Raw genomic sequence first — 20,255 nt, 5'->3', positions numbered from 1 at the left:
TGGTTATGTTAGCTCGTGTGGCACTGGTAGCAATAGGCAGAACTGGCTTGTCAGAGGCCATCAAAGAAGTGCTGGCAGGAGCTGGTTTAGATGGCTTGAGTGTGGAAAGCTGAGAGGAGTGGGAATGAGGCCTCACAGGGTATCCTGCAGGGTTGGGGGGGGAGGGGGTAGAGGGCGCTGCATGAAGCCAGGGAGAGAGGCTTTCTAGAAACCAGTTTTGCTTGCAGCTTGTCCAGGGCTGGAAAAGGCAGAGGTACTAACTTGACCTTCCCAGGTGGGGGCAGCTCATACTGGGATGGAGATGGACAATCCCTGTGAGCATTGCTCTCTGGTCTCTGAGCATTGCTCGGGGATTTACCAGGGCCTCAGCCATCACATGGCACATCCAGAAAGGATGTGGTGACTGGGCCTGTCCTGGGATCTTTGTTGCTACTGAGGTTTAGCTGAGCCTGGGAGGAGGAGATGCCAGTTTTCTTCTCACTCTTCTTCCCCAGTGGGTGAAAGACTGGCACGGATTCTAGCATGTACATGCCGAGGTGAGTTCCAGGCTTTTTAAAGCTGTCATGGCTGAGCTCAGGTGGATTCCTCTTTCTCTGGTTCTTTGGCTTGGTGGTGTTTTCTTCCTCCTTGACCCTGTTCCTTGACTGCTTCAGCTCCTCTGTTTTCTTGGAGTAGTTTTCTCTGGTTCTCTTGGTCTTGTCTTGCCCCTGAGCCCTAGCTCTGCAGGACATGCTAGGTGTGGCTTTCTGGGCTTTGCCCTCCATGTGCTTGGGCATGTTGTCAATAGTCCCTTCACTGGACCCAGCACTGCCCACAGCCTCTTCTCCCTCTACCAGGTCCTTGAATGGATTCTGGCCTGAGAAGGTCCATCAAGCATCTCCAAGACTTTCTGGCCATTCTTTTTCATGTGGTCCAATGGCACACTGAGGATGATTTCCTCGTCTGATCCCTCCTGATATCTTTGGTATGGGTTGCTGTGGGATCTTAGAATGGGTTCATTTCAGTGATTGAGTTGAAGAGTCGGGGAAGGTGAATATCTGCCACCAGTGTAGTCATGTCTGCAAAGACCATGCTGGAGTCCATCACACTCTGCAGCACCCCAGGCTCATCCTGACCAAGGCTGCTGCTTCCCAAGGTGGCATTGTCAGGAGAAAGCTTCTGTTTTAGGCTCCCTGAATCAGTGTAGTCCAGGGCCTGCTGCATGTTGGCATGTGCTAAAGGGAGAAGTGATGGGTCTTGGTTTTCTTTTATGTCCTCATAGGCATCCAGAGGAGTTGATAGATCAGCTGTCATCAAATCCAAGTCGTTATTCTTTGTTTGTTCCAAGTTCGAAGCAGGAGGCAAGGGCAGGAATTCCAAAAAACTGTACAAGGGAGCAGTTAATGACCAGTCCTAATGGACAGGTGGTGTCTTCTGGACATCGTGGTTATAGGCACTGCAGAGGTCTGTATTGTACAGCAGACAGTGTCTGGCCTGAAGCTGTCAATTCCAGGGATGTCTCCATTTTCACCACTGAAAAAGAGTCAAGGAAGAAGTCAGTGCCTGGTAAGTGAGGTGCTCCCCACTTTTCAGTGCACCTCAGTACTCAGACCCCTACAGCAGTGGGGAAGGCATTCCTATGAGCTCTGCTTAAGCAGCACAGGCGGCATGGCACTTCTGTTGGGAGACTTGTGACCACTGTCTTATTTCTGGTACCCATGTGATATCATGTTTTCTCAGATGTTTGTGTTTTCCTCGGGGTTTGTGTGTTGTGTGCATGCATAGTGATCATAGGGAGGTGACAGAATTCCCTTGGGGTGTGGTCCTCCCTTTCCTTTCCCATGTCTCTGTAAGAGTGACCCTCATTTCCGTGGAAGTTTGCTATCAGGCAGGTTGTCTGCTCCACAATTTTCAAGAACTTACCCTTGTCTTCCAACTCTCGGCATTACTCAAATGCCCCCAGTTGCCTGACTTTCTAAATGGGTTCAGGTAACCAAACCCAGTTCCTCACTCCTGCAAAGTTCCTAATCCTACAACCCTGGATTTCCTCCAGCTCCACATTTCACAGTCTTGTTATTAATGATGTGAAAATTGGTTTCATAAGGTGAAATCTTTAGCTTGTGTTATGTTTGTAGTTTAGAACATATCCTAGTGATCCTGTATAGCCTTGGATCACCTCTGAATAACCATAGCAAAAGAAAAGGGGAGAGAGAGGGAGAGGGAGAGGGAGAGAGAGAGTGAGAGTGAGAGAGAGTGAGAGAGAGAAGGAGGGGCATGGTGAATGGTAGAGGGAGAAGAGAGAGAAAAATCTTTGCCCAACTTAGCAATTATACACTGGAAACAGAAAGTAACAGAGAGAGGAGAGAGAGAGAGAGAGAGAGAGAGAGAGAGAGAGAGAGAGAGAGAGAAGCTTTGCTCAACTTAGCAGTTGTACACTGGTACACCGGGTATCCTGGACTTTCAATGCACTTATGCTTGTAAGAGAACAGCAGGGCCAGCACTTGTAATCTGCGAGTAATAGTTCTTCTAGGACAGATTTGGAGTTGCACTGCTCTAGAGTCAGAATTGAACCCAGAGAAAATAAAGTGTTCTCAAACAGAAAGGCCTTGGTGTCTTACTCAGCCCTGAGGAATAGATTAGGAAGGAGGTGATTGCTGTGTAATGGTGCATGGGACTGATAAGCTAGGTCAGTGATGTGTGTGTCTGTGGTGGTGTCCTTGGACATGACTTAATGGAGGATGGGTGCCACTCATTGCCATACATTGTCAGTCATTATAGAGACTGAAGATGGGGATGGTGAGCCAGGCCAAGGCTGAGCTCTCAGGACTCCCATTTTTGTCCCTGAGGACATTCACTCCTGAAAGTTTTAGCTGTGTCTGCTTTGAGTCCTGATCTCAGTCCTTCTCTCCTGACTTTACTCACCTGAAAGACTGGTGTCTGGCATGTCTTGAGCAGGTGTGGGATAGTAGATGGCACAGGTGGAGAAGGATATTTGGACATTCGTTGGCTGAATTTCCTTTGGCATCATCACCATGTCCGGTTGTAGAGCAGAGGCCTGACCCCCGGAGTAGGACACCGAGCCACAGGCCTGCAGGCACTGGCTCAGTTCTCCAGCATTCAGAGGGCCCAAGCTGTTGAGGTCATTTAATAGACCTGGCTGCCCTCCTGGTAGGAAGGTGCCAGGCTGTATCCTTGATTTGGCACCTGTGGTGGTGTGGCCTGAACAAGCCTGGCAGATAGTATTGGATAGGAGGGGACTATGGCATTGGGATCTAAAATATTATCACCCTGGGCTGTCATAGACAAGGAGGAGAATGTGGTATTCTGGTCAATGACAGTTACAGTGAAGTCCTGGAGTGCAGCTCCCCTCCTGTCAGTGCTTCCCGTGGGATCCCACTGGAGAACACCTGGATAGGAGAGTGCTGAGGCAGAGCTCTGGCCCTGGCCAGTCAGTTCAGTCACCATGGTTGTGCCAGCTGGTAGGTAGGGGTAGGCACTCTCCATGAGCTCCTGGGAACAAGTGCTGGAGTCTGATGCCAGGAGCCATGCTGAACTCACAGCTGGGGTGGAGACCCTGGAGAAGTTGCACACACTTCCTACTATGGGCATGGCATTCCTCAGCACAGGCACAGGGAGCTGCAGAGCACATTCTGTCCCAAAGAAAGGTGCACTTTGGAAATTTTCTGTAGGAAGCAAGAGGAAAATGGGAAGAATGGTGAGAGGGAATCTGTGTGGTTTCCCATGGGGAGCTTTGTTATCTGCAGTTTGTACTATTTGGGAGAGTCTGAGATCTATTTTTCCTCACATATCCCAAACAAATGGTTCAGAATGATTCTTGGTAATGGATAGGATAACACTCATTTGATGAGCTGCCTATTCTGTGTTGGCATGCACTTCCTATTTGATCCATGTTGACCCTTCCTCTGACTAGACAACACGCTTCTTTGCCCTGCTTTGTCTTGTTCTCACACCTGTGTCTCAGAACAGAAGTGTTAAAAGTAGGAGAACCTTAGACAGCTTCTCATGCCTGTGCCTTTGTCCTGTTCAGTGCAGATCATCCTCTATGCAGAGAGACAGAGTCTCTGTACCTAGATCAGTATGACCTTGAAATCACACAGACTGGCCTGCCTCTGCACCATAGTGCTGGCATTGTAGGTTCTTTTTCATGTCCACCAAGCTTGGCTCTACTGTGAGCTTTCTTAATGAAATGATGTATCAGGAATTTCATATTTAAGCACTGTATTTAGCTAAGAATCCCTTGGTCATCTAACTCCTTCTGTTCCCCACTACTTTTTGTGTAAGTCATTACCTCTTTTATATAACCATTCAGCTTATATACATATATGACTAAATGAATACAACCTGCTGATAACATTTCATGTTGATTGCCTGTGTTTCATATGATGTCTTGGGACTACAAATGTATTGTGGAGTTCATCTCTGAATAAGATTATTTCTTAATTTAATAGTTGGTTAAATCGATTCTTCAATGAATATTTCCACAGTAATTTTTAATTTCTTGTAACTCTCTTAGTTGGGAATCCTTGTGAGATTTCCTGCACACACTGGTGTGTCAGTTCTTGTCCAGAGAACAACTGTTTATGGAGTACCCAGCCCATGTTGATAACATCCAACACAACCAAAAGATGTGGAGGATGATGTGGAAGATGGGCTGGATAGAGTGTAAGAGCCAGGGTCTAGAGCTGGATATTGTTTTCTATATGTGACAGGAAACCTTTACCTAGACTAATCTCAACAGTGTGGCTGCATAATAATGGGTTGTGATGTGACAATGTCTTGTGTCTTTTTATTTAATCTGTGGTTATCTGTAACATTCAGTTCGCAACTGCCTTTGTGTACATCAGGGTCGTCTCTGCAGTGTATCTTCCTTATTTCCATGTATTCTAACCCCAGTAAGAACCAAATCTAAATGTGACATTCAATTCCAGATATCTTTATCAGCATCAATGTTATCCCCACTAAACAAAGATTTAAAAGTATAATAAAAATAAGGGGAGAAGTGATCCAAAGAAATGTTTAAAAGTTTCTTTCCTTACCTGCAATGGTTGGAGGGATAGTATCAGCAATCCACAGAACAATTGAGCAAGACAATTGGTTGTCCTTGTCTGATCAGCTCACCTGAGTGGCAAGTGTGTCCGGTATCAGACAGCACTTACTGGTCACTGGTCACAGGGGACCTGTGATGATGCAAATTTGTTTACCAGCATCGCCCTTGAAACTCCAAGAAGCAGGAGGTGGTAGTCTTGGACTGAGAATGATGTCATAATTGGGACAGCAGCCAATGGGAAGGTCCAATTCTGAGGTAATAGATGGAGTTAGTTGGATAGGATGCCAGGAGACCAACAATAGCCATGGAGTTTGAGGTATGTGCTAGTGAAAGGAGGCAATCCTGCCATGGAAGTCCCCCTTCCCCTGATGTTTATTCCAGTGTATTGGCAGAGCTTCTTAAAGGTTCCCTGATGAAAATGTGTGTATGGTTCCTATGAGCTGTCACCGTCCACGAGAAAGTCTCCCATCATCATACACTGTACATACAGTAAGTAGTCTTGTGCAGGAAGGAGAGTAACATCTGGGTGGATGGAACTGGTGTGAGAAACCTTTTTAGTTGATCTGATTTATGAGTTGTCGTTGTCTGTCCATAAACCAAGGAAGAGATCAAAGGGTTCCTTTGTGACTGTGTTGAAGGACAGGGCTGAGTGTATTAAAAGCAACTTGGATGATGAACTCCAAGAATCTTCTCTTCTCCTAGATGCCTTCCTTAATCTGTGTTGCCCCAGGCAGGACTCACATCTCCCTTCTCTGCTTTTCATCCCTTTTTCGTAGGGTTTGATTCTTGGACTAGGGTGAACCTGTATCCTAGTGGTGAAAGTGGTAGAAAGTATCATGTTGAACTTCCAGAAGCAGTGGTCTTCTGTCCATCGTGAAGATGTTTGTAATTTGATGCTGCTGGTTGTAGCAAGCACTTGAGGGGTAACCCCTGTTGTTTGGGTGCTCATTTTGTATCTCACTCTGGTCTCTGACACATGGACATTCTTTGTATCTTGCCTCCCTTCTTACAGTATTGAGGTTGTTAGTCACTGAGTCTGGCCGCTTTCTCTGTTCATCCACAAGTATAATGAGTGTGACAGTTACTGAAGCTTCTTCCTCCTGGCAACAGTCTCTGCAGAATCCTAGGCTTCTAGCATTCTCTGCCATGCCTTTTCCTGAGAAAAGGCTAAATAGAGATGGAACACCTGGAGGAGGAAGGCATTTGTTGGTATGTGGTGGTGGGTTACATGAAAATGCAATGTAGTTGCTTTTGTAAGTGTTGCAGCTTGTTGAAAAGTGATCCTGGCAGTTGATAGCCAAGGAATAGCACAAGGTGAACTTAAGCATAGCAGGTTACATCCCTGCTCCAGGGAAAGCTTTCCCCAATGTAACAACTCTGCTTTGTTAGGGGAAGGTTTTCCCCAGGGAAAGTGTTAACATTTCTGCTCTGCTCTGCTCCACTCTAGCTAATATTACTTCTCTAATCTGCTCTGTTCTGGCAAAAGAAGGTCTCACCCAAACCTCATTCAATCGATTTATTGGTAGGGTAGAATCCAGGAGTGTGGCTGCCTTTGCCTGTGTGGAAAAAGGCAGTTCCCAACTCAACAGGTACAGGGCTTATGGAGGGCTTCTTAGTAGGGGAGTTTTTCCAGGGTGAAGTTTTTCAGGGTGAGAATTGCTCAGATTCCATTCCCTCAGTTTAGAATAACTTAGAAATTGGTTAGAATTTATGCTCAGGGATTTGTTGTTTTTTGATTAGTGTGTTGGGGCATAGTGTGTTTCTTTGACTCTCGTTTCAGGGCCAAAGTGTGTTTTTTTTTTCCAACTGGCCCTTTTTAAACTTTTGACTCTGCTTTTAGAGCCATGTTTTCAGGGTCACTGTGTGTTTCTTTGGCTGGCTCTTTTATCCTACAATTTTGCTTTATATTTGAAAAAAATAAACAACAACCCATTTCCCACCTCAGTGTATCTTCTTAGACAGGAATATGATATTTTGTTAAAATATGGGTAAATCTTGTGTGTTCTCTCATTTTGGTTTTGATTGTTATCATTCTCTTTGTTCACTCACTGGAGGGTTCACTCACTGGAGGGTTCATAGACTTTCTTATGGCATGGGTGTAGTGTGCATTTATAGACTTTTCTTACTTTAACTTCCTCAACAAGAACTACTATGACAGTGTCTGTCAGTCCTCATTGAAAATGACCCTAGAGCTTGTTTAGCTCTCCTCCTGCATTCACATGAGCTGTCAGCACTTTCCCTTGGGACCTCTTTTACACTGAGCTACTGCTGTAGTTTGCATCTACACGCCCAGCTCAGTAGAACTGTTCCTGCATACAGATTGTTTCATGTTTTGTAGTGCTTGGGAAAACACTGCAATAAGACTGTCCTTTTTCGTAGGCCAGCAGGCTGCCTTTGTCTTTCACCCTTGCAGTTTCCTTCATGACTGACCACTTGTCAGATAATATGACACATTCCAAGTGGCAGTGACTGAAAGTTGGAAGGTTCATCCAGGCTCCTGATTGTAGCTCCATACAGAAAAAAGCACCCTCTTTTAGCAGCCTAGACCCAAGTGAGTAGAACGTTACTTGGCATGTGTTTTTGAGAATTCTGAGAGTGGAGCAAAAGGAGACATAGATGAATAGATAGATAGATGAATATAGATAGATAGATGAATATAGATAGATAGATAGATATAGATAGAGAGATAGAGAGATAGGTAGATAGAACTGTGTTCTGTGTTTAATTTCTATCATTTCTGTTGTTTTATTTTTAAACATTTGCATATTACTTTTCTTTCAGTGTAATAATGAACTTATTTCCTCTAACAGCCTATAGTGATCTTAGTTTCCACACCCTGTACTCCTTCTAATTCTTTTCTGAGTCCTCACTTCTCAGTACCTACTAACCTTCTGTCCCTCTTTACAAAAGAAAAAGCTTTCAAAAGATAACAAAAAATATGATAAGATATTGTTTTGGGACAGCATCTCCAAGAAAAGCTAATGTAAGTTAAATAATTTGAAAGATGGTATCCTGCATGGGTAGAAAAATGGCACTCCCTAAAGACAGATGCCTGCTAAATGATAAGTGCCAGAGCAGGGCTTCAACCTCAGGATATGTTGGCCATGAAGGTCCTTAGTACCTCCTAAAATATGAAAGTAAATGTGATCCTGTTGTAAGTTATGAGCAAGAAGTAGAAAAGGGCCAAACTGAATGATTTGCAGGATAGGAAAAGTTCAGACTTGCCCGGAGCTGGAACCCCCTTTCTGATAGCCAGTTGACCTGCTTTCATAGACCAAGCAGGCTCGTCCATCATTTTGAGTGAGAATGGTCAGGAATTGTGCTATTAGGTTGTTGGATGTCTCCCCCACATAGAAAAATTTCAAAAGAAATGTATATACTGGTAAAGAGAAAGGAAAGTTGTTAAGTATATTTGCAATAACTCTCCAATTTGATTTGTGTACACATGCACAGAAGGGAATTCTTACCTTGTACTGCAGTCCACCACAAAATGTTCTGTGACTGAGTAGTTCCTACATCCCAGAGGGAAGACAACTGCTATTGTTTTGTTGACTGGAATTGTTGGATCTCTACGTTTCCCTTCTAAACCTTTGCAATTTTGCAGGAGATTAATGTAGTTTCAGGTGCAGATGTAACTGTAACAGTATGCTTCCTTGCTGGCCATCCTTTGGCATTTGTTTCTGTTGCTGATGGAGAGAGTTGTAATTGTTTCAGCTGCTGAGACTTAATGGCTGCTGTTGTGGTGAGATGGCTGGCTGGTACTCAGAAATGGATCATGTACAAAGCAGTCCATCCAAAGCTCAGGGATTGTCCTTCAAGTAGGAGTACAAATGAATTGAGAGCTAGAGCAGTAAGGTAGAATAGAGCAGTAGGGTAGAATAGAGAAGCATGCCCATTTACTCCAAAATCAAAGGAACATCCCATTGTGATACATTAGCAGTGATTATCTCTGATGGATGGAGACTTTAGAAAGTAATTGAAGAGATGGATGCAGTGATAGGTCTGTGGCTGTGAAGCTTTACTGTACATAGTAGAAGGAGCCATGGAGATTCATGAAATCTTGACTTGTCATTCTAGATGTTACTTGCATTTGACCATCAGGCCCATTGGAAAATGGTCTTTCTGATGCTAGGGAATAGAAGTGGAGTGTTAAGTGAAAGTAGGGGACTTCCAAGTATTTCTTCCACAGGAAATACCAATTCATTGGTGGCTATACAGTTAAGTATTCTACATTCTCTGTATTTCAGTATGGACTGTCTCTAAACACCGTCACCTGGTCTATCTCATTCCCATCTATACTATTCCAAGGAATTAAACATGTTATTGCTTTGCACATCAGTATAGATTGCAGCATTTTTCAGGAATTTCTATGTTAGCTGATCTTGCTGTCCAATAACAGAGCAATGGAGAAGGAATATGTGATGTCTACACACAACAGAACCATTTCAGCTGAAGTGATGAATTTAGTCAAGGTGATTGCAGGAGAGTTCTTGTAACTCGTGATAATCATATTATACCATATGTATCCAGTCCCAGACAAATATCTCCGGATGCTGTTTGTATATATGGATCCTAGTTTACACATATCTCCATGGTTCCATTCATGACTTGGGAGGAAATGTCAAGCCGATGTCAATGTCTAAGATTTTTGGTGAGAGTTAAGGAATGGGTAGGCCTTGGTCACAAAGTTACTGGCTTACTATACAATATACAGTTTTAAAAGAACATGTTCCATGAATAGTACAATGAGAACTAATGTTATTGGGAAGGATTCAATACAAGTACAGCATTGTGTGAATTGCTTTATTATGAAAAATGTTTCCTGAGCTTTGTTTAATAAGGATTATTCTACAAGACATTTAGTTTGAAAACATAAAGATTAAAATAATAATATCAAGGTTAGAAGATATACATTCAAATGTCTTTCTATTGCTCCTATGATGTAAAGTGAAGCATAGTAGTCTCATGGCAGTGCCCAAATCTATAATGAAAACCACATACAGAGAGTGATAAAACCTGATGCCTCCCAAAGACATTGCTATCCATCATTCTCTTCTACTGGAATTTGTCCCTGTGAGGATCATTGCATACAGTTAGTAGGATCTTTTCATGCTGGGTTTGTTAACATTTTCTAGTTGGGTCAGTCTGGACATAGCCCTTATTAGAATGAACAATTTGGGGCCTACACAATAGTTGGGGGTTTGATATTTTGAAGAAAGGTGCACCATGAAACTCTATGGAGAGAATGAATACAATTCCTCAGTAAAATTCAAATGCCCCACTTCCTAGAAGTAGTAAAGCAACATAACTTTACCAAAAAGATCAAAATACCCAGGATAGGATAAGCACACATCACATAAGGTCAGAACTTCACAGGCATTGTAGCAAGTACAACCTACAAATGAAACAAGGCAGATTGTAGGGAAAAATGAATCCAAGTCAAGTTCCATTGCCTCAGACTGGGTCTCAGTAGGAACACCAGACCGAGGGAGAACAGGTCGAAGGTACTCAGGATAAGTGAGATTCGGCGAATGACAGACAGACACAGACACGAGAGTATGCTGTGAAACTGCTGCAATTTTACTCAGATCAAGCAGTGTTTTTTATACATTCATTTGAGGAAACATGGCAATCGGCCAGTGGGGCGATAGACATAGAATTAACAATGTGGTCACACAATTTTCTCAGAATGACTAACAGATCTCATGAGTACAGGTGTTATGTCCTCTTTTGTGGTTCCTCATCCAGATAGAGAACATTACGGCCCTAGCTGAAGTTTTCCTTCTATGTAATTATTAGACCTTTGTTTTGTATCAAAATTACACCCTTCCCACCATCGTTCTAACCATGGTTTCATTTGTGTGAAAATATTTAACCTTTGCTTGCAGGTGAGAAGGCACCAGGGGGGTTGGGACCTAGCTATTCTTTCCATGAACTGTAACTTATGCCATTCTGTTTTCATACTATTATGAGTCACCCATTGGTTCCCATGTTTATCATAAGCTCCCGTAAAGGGCAATGGCTCCAAATAATTATTATATCTAGGATTAAAGTTAGGGGGTTGCCACCACCGACCCTTGATGAGAAACTCTATTTGTCCCTGGATAATTCTTGTAGGACTGGTTAGTTCCTGTAACTGCTTCCTTGCAGCTGCTGTTGGCTGCACGTGTGGATTGCTTATGAGTTCCTGGACTTTTACTTTCATTCTCTCCTCACTAGAATCTTTGTCCCTCTGAGTCATAAGTTCTTTTTGCTCTAAATCATTCATAAATTCCCTCAAATTTCTAGGAGCCTCTTTAACTTTTTGCCTAAAAGCTTGAATTATAGGTGGGAGTATTGAGGCCACTTTTGAGGAATCATTTTTCTCTTTATGGGGCACATCAGAAACATTGAGAGCTAACTCCCTGAAATCAATACACAAGGAAACAGCAATAGTCACAGCTGCAAAGAGAAAAAAAGGCAGAATGCCAGCCAGCCTCTGCAAGCAGATTTTGTGTGGTTCCGTGTAGCCTGGCACCATGATTCGGGCAGATTGATAAGAGGTCGCCGGGGGCATAGACCCGAGGGCCGTGAGCCCCCCTTTCCCACGTAGCCACCTCATCCAAGGCATTTGTCACATGGGCGACACCGTCGTGGGCGTGGCATTCCATCTGTAAACACATCTCTTTGGATTTTAGGTATGATCAAAAAAATGGACCCTGGAGTACACAAGTCCACCTCATGAAGTCATACACTGAAATGTTGTTATTCACCTACACAGAAGAGCCTTGATTGCACTTGGCTTCTTGGAGCAATCCTTTAGTCCCAGCACTCTTGAGGCAGCGGAGGAGGAGACAAAGGTGGAAGCAGAGGCTGAGATGGAGGTGGAGGCAGAGGGGGAGGCAGGCAGGACTTTTTAGCTCAGTGATTGCCTGTTCAATGTAGCCAGTTCCAGGACATGCTGGGCTATGGAGAGAGTCCCTGTCTCAAGAATCTAAAAGTGAATTAATAAGTAAATGAATTCTGTTTACAATATGTATCCCTGGAAAAGAAATGCCAAATGCGTAAGAGGCTAAAGTGGGACAATCTCTGATGCTATTAGAGCACAGATTAGTGCTCTAATAGTGTTGAAGGCTCAGGAGATACCATTTTTCTTCTCTTCCTTCGTTCACAGTGAATAACAGACCTTCATGGACTCCAGCATGTACATGCTGAGGTGTGTTTGAGGCTTTTAAAAGCTACCATGACTGAGCTCAGATAGATCCTGCTTCCACTTGGTGTTGAGAATAGTGGGCTTGTCTTCTGTCTTGACTCTGTGACTTGATGGCTTCAGTTCATTCAGCTTTCTTGGAGGTGTTTTCTCTAGTTCTCTTGGCCTGGTCTTGCCCATGAACGCTAGGACTGCTGGGCTTGCAGAGTATGGCTTTCTGAGCTTTGCCCTCCATTTGCTTGGCCATGTTGTCAATATCCCCTTCTCAGGCCCCAGCATCTCTCCCTCCACATGATCTTGACACTAGATTCTAGCCAGAGAAGCTCCATGAAACAGATTAGAGCGTTTCTCCTCATCCTTCCTCACCTGGTTTAAGGGTTTGCTGATGACACCTTATCTTTACTGGGCCTGATCGCTCCTGAAGACCCTGGAGCCTTTGCATTGGGTGACTGTGGGAACCTGGAATTAGTTTAGTTCAGAGACAGAGTTGAGCAGTTGGGAAGGTGAACTTCTTCCATCAGTGTAGTCATGTCTGCAAGTCTATGCTGGAGGCCAACACACTGTGCATGTTCCAGACTCATCCTGACCAAGAATGTGCTTCCAAAGGAGGTGTTATCAGAAGCAAGCTTCTGCCCTAGGCTCCCAGCATCAGTGAAGTGCAAGGGATGCTGCATGTTGGGGTGTGCTAAAGGGAGGAGAGATGGATCTTGGTTTTCTCTCGTGCACTCATAGGCATCCAGAGGCATTGAAGGATTTGCTGCCATCTCATGCAGGTTGACATTCTCTGTTTGTTCCAGGCATGGATCTTGTGGCAATGCTAGGAATTCTGAAGGTTGTGGATGGGGGCAGTTAATGACTTGCCAACATCCACAGGTGGTGTCGTCATCTGCTAATCAAGTTGCAGGAGTACAGAGTTCTGCTCTGCAGCGGACAGAGAATCTGGCTTGATGTGTGATTCCCAGGGAAGTCTCCCTTTGCACCACTGAAAAAGAGTAAAGGAAGAAGTCAGTCCCTGGTAAGTGGGATGTCCCCTCCTCTCAGTGCACCTCTGTACTTAGGCCTCTACAACAGCTGGATGACATTCTTAGGATCTCTGCTTTAGCTGCAGATATTCAGAAACATCAGTCTGAGTTGAATTCCAGTTATAAACACATTCAGTTAAGTCTCTTGGGATTATGAGTAGATGCCAAAAATGCACCTTGACTTACACATGGCCTCTTCATCCAATCATGCTGGCAAACTTGGAAGTCCACATAGACAGAAAGAGAATTGATTCCATTTAGTTTGTGTGAGCATTCCTTTAGTTTCAGCACATTTGAGGCAGCGCCAGGGCCAGGGTCATGGCCAAGGCAATTGGAGAGGCAGAGGCAGAGTCATAAGCAGAAGCAGAGATATTGGCAAAGGTAGAGGCAGGCTGATGTTTGTGAGTTCAAGGCTAGTCTGATCAACATAGTTAGTTCCTGAACGTGCAGAGTTATGGAGAGAGAACCTGTCTCAAGAAACTAAAAGAAAATTAAGAAATCAATGAGTTATATTTCCTATGTGTCACCCTCTCAAAGAAATTCCAAGTGCCTCAGAGGCAACAGTGTGAGTAATCCTGATAATATCAGAGCACAGAGTATGCGAAAGTGTTGAATGATCAGAGAAAGTCCAGGATGGAGCAACACACCAGCCACGCAAGAAATCCTGGCTGTAGTTGACAGATGGTCTCTCAGGGAAGTAAAGCATTTGTTGATAGAAAAAAAGAAACAGTTATTTGAGAGGGGGTCCTAGAGAACAGGAAGACATCTTTGCTATTGCTACCCCTGTGAGAAGATTAATATTTAGATTATTTAGAATTAGATAAAATACATAAATCATAAGGAGGAAGGCAACCCATGTAGTAAAGTACAAAGAGAAAGACAGTCCTCCCTGATTTCTTAAAAAGGGGAGTGAGGACATACAAAGGTTCAGATGGAGGAGGAATCAGGGAAATGCATAGTGAACCTCCTAGATGCCATCCAAGGCCAACTAGCAAAGAAATGACAGCCACCACTGAGAGAGTTCACAGAAAGGAATGCGATCCAATGCTGGAGAGGATGGAAAGATTTCCAGCCTGATTGGATGTCAGTGTGGAGGATCCTCCAAAAGCCTAAACCTGGCCCACCCCATGGTTCATATATGCCTTTCCAAAGAACTCAATATATTAGAGAGGTACTTGCCCATCAGTGTTGACTGCAGCACCGTTTCAAGAACATTAGGGTACCAAGCATGGTGTCCAACAGCATTGCCATGGGTGAAGAAAATGGGATGTTCGTAGAACGTGAAGTCTTTTCAGCCATAGGGAAAATGAAGTCCTGTTGTTTGCAATATATGGATTTAACTGAGCTCATGCGATGGCTCAGTAGATAAGAACACTTGCTTTTCTTGTAGAGTCCCCAGGCTTGCCTCCTGGTGGCTTTCAATCTCCCTTAGTTCCAGACCTTAGAGGTCTGATGCCCTCTTCTGGCCTCTGTGGGCACCTCGCATATGTGTTCCACAGAAATTCGAGTGGACAACGCACAAACACACACCCACATACACAAAATGAATTAAAGTATTAAATGGATAATTTCAAGGATGGATACAACTTAAGATAAAAATAGTAATCAAATGAAATCAATCTCAGGAAGATAGTCTACATAGTATATTTTCTCTTTAATTTGGGTGCTTGATAGTGTATACATGGAATCCTGTATCTCATCATGAAATTCCTGGAGGTGCTCAGTCCCAGACCAATGATGATTAAAGGGCTGGAGTGAGTGTTTCCAAATGGGAGTAAGTGTGGCAAGAGCAGGCATATGTTCACTATACAGTATACACTATAGGAAACATACCAAATCAGTATAGTGAAAAATAAAAGTCAAGGAGAATAATTTTAATTCCACTACAGATTTTGGCTAGATACTTTTACCTTAAATAAACACTATCACTGACTGATAGCATTTGATATACTTATGGAAAACATTTCCACTTTGGCAATATAAATTAATAATAGCTAAGGTATGAAGAAACCATCAAATCACTCTATATATAATTATTCATGGGTGAAATATAACTGACTTTAGCTTCTCCAGTCACTTTTAGTGTCTTCAAATATTTGTAAGTATAGAAACTATGTCTGACCATTTATATATAAATCCGGGGATGTACATATTAATCTCCTTAACTCCATATGTACCTACATATGTACACATACATCCAAGTCTTTAAATCCAATATATACTTGTATATCTGTGTCTATATCTAGTCTTGTCTATGTTGAATAGTACTGTGTTCCAAAGTCCAAGGCAGCCCTTTCATGACATAGCCAAAATATCTGGAAATTTCCTTATCCTTCTGCCTCTGAAGGAAGAGCTGTGGTTTTCCCAGAGAGGTGTACTTGGCAGCATTCTCTCTCTCCCGTTGAGCCTGCCTCTTCATGGCCTCCTGGTCTGGTCTCTGCTCTTCTGTGATGGGCTGTGAGAAGACTGGCCCTGGAATGTGGACTTTCCTACATGGAATTGGTTGATGGCTGAAATCTTGCAGCAGATTTTGGATTTGAGGTTTGTGAGTTGATGGGGCCTTGTTCTTGTCAGCAGAGGCAAGCTCCCTCTATAGTGAAGTGTGAGATGATGCCCTGTAGGTTCCAGGCCTAGAGGCAGATCGCTGAGGCCCAGTGCAAGACTGGATGGGGTTGGTTATGCTAGCTCTTGTGGCACTGGTAGCAATAGGCAGAACTTGCTTGTCAGAGCCCAACAGAGAAGTGCTGGCAAGAGCTGGCTTAGATGGCTTGAGTGTGGTAGGCTGAGCCAAGTGGGAATGAGGCCCACAGGGTATACTGCGGTGGGCAGGGGGCCCTGCATGAAGCCAGGGAGAGAGGCTTTCTAGAAACCAGACTGGCTTGCGGACTTTCCAGGGCTGGAAAAGGCAGAGGTACTAACTTGACCTTCCCAGGTAGGGGCAGCTCATGCTGGGAAGGAGATGGACACTCCCTGTGAGCACTGCTCTCTGGTCTCTGAGCATTGCTCGGGGATTTACCAGGGCCTAGCACATCACATGGCACATCCAGAAGGGATGTGGTGAGTGGACCTATCCTGGGATCTTTGTTGCTGCTAAAGTTTAGCTGAGCCTGGGAGGAGGATATGTCAGTTTTCTTCTCACTCTTCTTCCCCAGTGGGTGAAAGACTTGCATGGATTCTAGCATGCAAATGCCGAGGTGATTTCGAGGCTTTTTAAAGCTGTCATGGCAGAGCTCGGGTGGATTCCTCTTCCTCTGGTTCTTTGGCTTGGTGGTGTTTTCTTCTGCCTTGACTCTTCCTTGACTGTTTAAGCTCCTCTGTTTTCGTGGAGTTGTTTTCTCTGGTACCCTTGGTCTTGTCTTGCCCCTCAGCCATAGCTCTGCTGGGCATCCTAGGTGTGGCTTTCTGGGCTTTGCCCTCCATGTGCTTGGGCATGTTGTCAATAGCCCCTTCACTGGACCCATCACTGCCCACAGCCTCTTCTTCCTCCACCAGGTCCTTGAATGGATTCTGGCCTGAGAAGGTCCATCAAGCATCTAAAAGACTTTCTGGCCATTCTTTTTCACGTGGTCCAATTGTACACTGATGATGCTTTCCTTGTCCTGATCCCTCCTGATGTCTTTGGATTGGGTTGCTGTGGGATCTTGGAATTGGTTCATTTCAGTGAGGGAGTGGAAGAGTAGAGGAAGGTGAATATCTGCCACCAGCGTAGTCATGTCTGCAAAGTCCATGCTGGAGTCCATCACACTCTGCAGCACCCCAGGCTCATCCTGACCAAGGCTGCTGCTTCCCAAAGTGGCATTGTCAGGAGAAACCTTCTGTTTTAGGCTCCCTGAATCAGTGTAATTCAGGGCCTGCTGCATGTTGGCATGTGTTAAAGGAAGAAGTGATGGGTCTTGGTTTTCTTTTATGCCCTCATAGGCATCCAGAGGAGTTGATAGATCAGCTGTCATCAAATCCAAGTCGTTATTCTCTGTTTGTTCCAAGCTTGGAGCAGGAGGCAAGAGCAGGAATTCCAAAAAAATGTCAATGGGGGCAGTTAATGACCAGTCCCCATGGACAGGTGGTGTCTTCTGGACTTCCTGGGTGCAAGCACTGCAGAGGTCTGGACTCTGCAGCAGAGTGTCTGGCCTGAAGCTGTCATTCCCAGGGTTGTCTCCATTTTCACCACTGAAAAAGAGTCAAGGAAGAAGTCAGTGCCTGGTAAGTGCACTTTTCAGTTCCCCACTTTTCAGTTCACCTCAGTACTCAGACCCCTACAGCAGTGGGGAAGGCATTCCTATGAGCTCTGCTTGAGTAGCACAGGCAGCATCTGTGTTGGGAGACTTGTAACCACTGTCTTATTTCTGGTAACCATGTGATACCATGTTTTCTCAGATGTTTGTGTTTTCCTCGGTGTTTGTGTGTTATGTGCATGCATAGTGATCATGGGGAGGTGACAGAATTCCCTTGGGGTGTGGTCCTCCCTTTCCTTTCCCATGTCTCTCTATGAGTGACCCTCATTTCGGTGGAAGTTTGCTATCAGGCAGCTTGTCTGGTCCATAATTTTCAAGAAATTGCCGGAGTCTTCCAACTCTTGGCATTACTCAAATGCCCCCAGTTGCCTGACTTTCTAAATGGGTTCAGGTATCCAAACCCAGTTCCTCACTCCTGCAAGGCAATAATTTCTAAAACCCTGGATTTCCTCCAGCTCCACATTTTACAGTCTTGTTTTAATGATATGAAAATTGGATTAAGAAGGTGAAATGTTAGGTTTGTGTGACTGTGTAGTAGCTAACATATCCTAATTATCATGCATAGCCTTGGCTCACCTCTGAATAACCATTGCAAAAAAAAAGAAGAGAGAGAGACAGAGCCAATGAAATTGAGAGAGAGAGAGAAGATAGATCGAGAGAGAGAAGAGAGAGAGAGAGAGAGAGAGAGAGAGAGAGAGAGAGAGAGAGAGAAGCTTTGCCCAACTTAGCAGTTGTACACTGGTACACTGGGTATACTGGACTCTCAATGCACTTATGCTTATAAGAGAACAGCAGGGCCAGCACTTGGAATCTGGGAGTAATACTTCTTCTAGGACAGATTTGGAGTTGCCCTGCTCTAAAGTTAGAATTCAGAGAATATAAAGGTCTACCAAATAGAAATGCCTTGGTGTCCTCTATAGCACTGAGAAACAGATTAGGAAGTTGGTGATTGACCCAGCCATATCTGAATGGAATGGCAGAACTTATAAAGCTAAAACTGCTGCTTGACAAAGATCCAGCACAGCTGAGCCACATGATGGCTGTCATGCCACCTTTGGTTTTCACCTGTTACACTTTTAATGATGCACTTTTAATATTTGTACAATTTGGGTATGTTGGATCTATGGAAAATTCCTTATGAATCATTTATGCCTTCTCCCAGGCATGCTGCTTCTAAGCTTACCCAGGGAAGGCCTGAACATACTGTTCCCCACACACACATTTTGAGGGAGATATCCTTATCTACTTGAAGGTCTTCTTTTCACCTTGGATGTTGTGACACATAAAGAAGCCAGAGGTTTCTTCATGAGGCTATTAGATATTCTTGAAACATCTGTCCCTGTACTTACACAGGGACAAGCTGCTGTGGGATGGTCTGTATGTCAAATGTGTTGCTGATTGGTCAATGAATAAATCACTGATTGGCAGTGGCCAGGCAGGAAGTATAGGTGGGACTAACAGAGAGGAGAATAGAGAAAACAGGAAGCTGGGTGAGAGGGAGACACTGCCAGCCGCCATCAGGACAAGGAAGATGTAAAGTACCGGTAAGCCACAAGCCACGTGGCAAGGTATAGATTAATAAAAATGGATTAATTTAAGCTGTAAGAACAGTTAGCAAGAAGCCTGCCACGGCCATACAGTTTGAAACCAATATAAGTGTCTGTGTTTACTTGCTCGGGTTTGAGCGGCTTGGGACTGGCGGGTGAGAGAGATTTGTCCTGACTGTGGGCCAGGCAGGAAAGCTCCAGCTACAACAAGCTATTCAAAACAAAGTAAAATTTAAAAAGTCAACAAAATTCGGTGGGCTAGAGGAATTGTCCAGGGTTCGGATTACAAGGCTCTTCCCACTGTACACTCAGACAATTACGTGACATACAACTCTGCCCTACATAGAGACATATTGATAAGTAAAGTATGGAGTGGAAAGATGATGAAAGTATGAGGTGTTACAACCTTGTCTTAGAAGTTAGCTCATGTAGAGCCACTATAAAGTCACATGACCAAGGAACAACAGAATGCCAGGATTAAACATATAGAGAAATTCTATAAGGAGATAAATGTGAACATAGATTGTATTATGTCAGAATTTGAATAATAACTGCAGGATCTTAGGCTAAGGATTTCTCCTGGGCACTCTGACCACTAAGAGTTATTAATACATTTCTTGGGACATGACAAAATGCCCAGGATGTTTGAGAATTTTGTTTTGGTCTAGTGTCCTTGAAGTAACCAAAGCAACAGGCCTGAGCACAGACTATCATATGCCTCTAGATTATTAAAAATAGGGCTATGGGGCTAATGAGTAAGAATGATTCCTCTGTTTATTAATGATGTCAAAACTTGAGGGAAAGTGATTGGAAATAATAACTCTGTTTGGTCATAGCTTACAAATGATGACTAAAAGATGAGCAAAAGGAAGTGTCCAAAACCAAAAAAGATATGATCCATGTTTTGGAACATCATGAATGTCTGCTAACTAAATTCTGTATAAATAAAGAAAAACACTCTGGCTGCTAGTTAGTCAGGCTACAAGATTCTCCCAACCACCATGGCATGGCTCACTTCCTTCACTGCTGACTCCTTACATTCTCTGCAGAACCCATCCACTGCCAAGGAAGGCTTCCTGCAGGTGATTGCTGTGTAATGGTGAATGGGACTGATAAGCTAGGTCAGTGATGTGTGTGTCTGTTGTGGTGTCCTTGGACATGTCTTAATGGAGGATGGGTGCCACTCATTGCACTGAATTGTGAGTCATTATAGAGACT

At 44.0% G+C, this 20,255-nt stretch overlaps 2 pseudogenes; both read right to left on the bottom strand.

The window, feature by feature from the left end:
* Positions 1 to 86: 86 nt before the first annotated feature.
* LOC128124125 (uncharacterized protein C2orf78 homolog) lies at positions 87 to 2,649 on the bottom strand (annotated as a pseudogene).
* Positions 1,372 to 16,690, bottom strand: LOC128124124 (uncharacterized protein C2orf78 homolog; annotated as a pseudogene).
* Positions 16,691 to 20,255: the final 3,565 nt, after the last annotated feature.

This window comes from Peromyscus californicus, unplaced genomic scaffold, assembly GCF_007827085.1.
Source record: "Peromyscus californicus insignis strain IS unplaced genomic scaffold, ASM782708v3 Scaffold_4__1_contigs__length_199733344, whole genome shotgun sequence".
Lineage (NCBI taxonomy): Eukaryota > Metazoa > Chordata > Mammalia > Rodentia > Cricetidae > Peromyscus > Peromyscus californicus.
The sequence above is the reverse complement of the archived record's forward strand: the minus strand, read 5'-3'. Positions and strand labels throughout refer to the sequence as shown.